The sequence below is a fragment of the Dipodomys ordii genome, unplaced genomic scaffold, assembly GCF_000151885.1.
Source record: "Dipodomys ordii isolate 6190 unplaced genomic scaffold, Dord_2.0 Scaffold117, whole genome shotgun sequence".
Lineage (NCBI taxonomy): Eukaryota > Metazoa > Chordata > Mammalia > Rodentia > Heteromyidae > Dipodomys > Dipodomys ordii.
Window position 1 is genome coordinate 4,072,671 of NW_012267333.1, and position 2,396 is coordinate 4,075,066.

Consider the following 2,396-nt stretch of genomic DNA (forward strand, 5'->3'; position numbering starts at 1 on the left):
CACTTCCGGCTTTTTTCTTTTTGCTTATGTGGTGCTGAGGAATCGAACCCAGGGCCTCATGCATACAAGGCAAGCGCTCTACCACTGAGCCACTTTCCCAGCCCCCTAGAGGTTATTTTTTTAAACTGTTATTTCAGTCATAAAACGAAATAAAGGTTTTTAAATTCCAAAGGCCATGAATGAATGTAGATATAACAATAGTACAAGTTTCTAGCTAGAAAGTAGATTGGTGGTAGATTACTAATTTAGCTAACCCAATATGACCCAATGTTGAACCAATAATGGGGAATGCTTAAAACTGACTAGATTTACCACACTCAGTCCTCCAAGTACTGATGTCTACAAGAGCAATGTGAGAGGTTTGAAGGGAGTTTGAAAACAATTAAAATTTTTTTCCCATCATGGGGCTTGAACTAAGGGCCTGGGTGCTGTCCTTCAGCTCTTTTTGCTCAATGCTAGTGCTCTACCACTTTGAGCCACTTTCAATTTTCTGGTGGTGAATTGGAGACTTTTCTGCCTTGGGTGGATTCAAACCACTATCAGATTTCAGCCTCCTGAGAGACTAGGATTATAGTCAGGAGCCACCAGCACCCAGCAGTGAGGATTCTTTTATTGGTTTACATAACTTTGAGTTATAACTTGTAGGCCAGAAGCATACCTAAGATATCAGAGCTTCCTTGGTTTATCAATATGAATATTTAAGGAAGACACATGTGATACCTGAACAACAAGAAAGAGCCAAAGACCACCTAGAAGAAGCAAAAACCGTAAGGGAAACACCCAATCAAAAAAACAACAGCAGTATTTATATAGGTAATTTTCAGTGTCAACTGGAATATAATTATGGAAGGATATATAAAGTATCAAAAAATCAAGTGAGAGCTGGGCTCCAGGGGCTCCTGCCTATAATCTTAACTTAATCCTAACTACTTAGGAGGCTGAAATCTGAGGATAGCAGTTCAGAGCCAGCCTGGGCAGAAAAAGTCCCCATGAGACTCTTATCTCCAATTAACCATCAGGAAACCAGAGCTGTGGCTCAAAGTGGTACAATGCTAGCCTTGAGTAAAAAGAGCTCAGAGACAGTGCCTCAGGCCCCGAGTTCAAGTCCTACAACTGATGGAGGAAAAAAAAATCAAGTGACAGAAGTAATAAGCATTAAACCCAGGGCCTTGTACCCATCCACTATATTCTGGCCTCCCCAGACCAAGGCTATTAAAAATTATTACTTTCATTTTGAATTATATCATGGCTAAACACATGGCTGAGTTTGTGTTCATACGCCTTCACACATTTTTGGATCTGTTACACCTTACAGCACCAAGAGATTGCTCTTTGAGTAAAAGATTATCTCCTACTACATGAATATAGCCAGCACCTTTTCATGACTGTGTCAGTAAATTTATGCAGAGTAGTGAGAATTGAACAGAAATAACTTCTAGTATGCTCTTTCCTCAGGTAAATTTGCTGGGAAATAAATGAAAATTCTGCCCTTACAAGGCAGCTTCTATCTGGTGTGGAAAAAGCAATTACCTGAGGGAGCTGGAATAGGTCAGGAGACCTTTAAACTACTTTACTGATATGGTAATCATATTTGCTTTATAAATTTCACCTGATTATGCGGAATTCAGATAAAATGATATAACATTAAGAGCTGAGGTTAAGGCCCTCCTCCCCTTTATCTACTGATAGTATCTATGCATTGAGTAGCTAGACATAATAGGAATATTTAATTTCTTTTGTAATTGGACTATTTCCCAATTGAATGAATGCTATAGGCAAATAGCCCTTTATGACTATTTTAGATACATTTATCATGCAATTAATCTCAGAGCTTCTTATGCTTTATTTTGTTCACTTTGACAGTGATAAGGAGCCAAGTAATGCTGGATTTAAATTCCTGCTCTGCCATTTAGTAGAGAACAAGGATGCCACTCTTCTACCTTCTTCTTTTGTAAAATGGGCTTCTCACAACTTACTTGGAACTTTGCGTTGAAATAAATCACTATGGAATCATGTGATGAATCAATGCATATATATAAATGTGGTAAATACACAATCAGAGGGAAAGGTAAACCATACCTGGTTGAAAGCAAGTTATAGAATGATATTTGCTATGCCTTCTCAATAATAAAGTCCTCTTTCTCTCCTGTTTTATCTTGCTTTTATTTTTTTGATTTATGGATAAAATTAAGAAATGATACACATCTAATGTCTTAATTGCCCACAGTATTGATTACCCATAGTGTTAGTTATCTATAGTATTAATGGTCCATAGTATTGTTATCCATAGTGTGATTTAGAGGGAGAAAGAACATTAATGTTACCTTTGTAAACCTGCCCTTTTATTTTTACACTAGAATTTCCCAACTATTATCATTTAAAAATGAAGACTATTT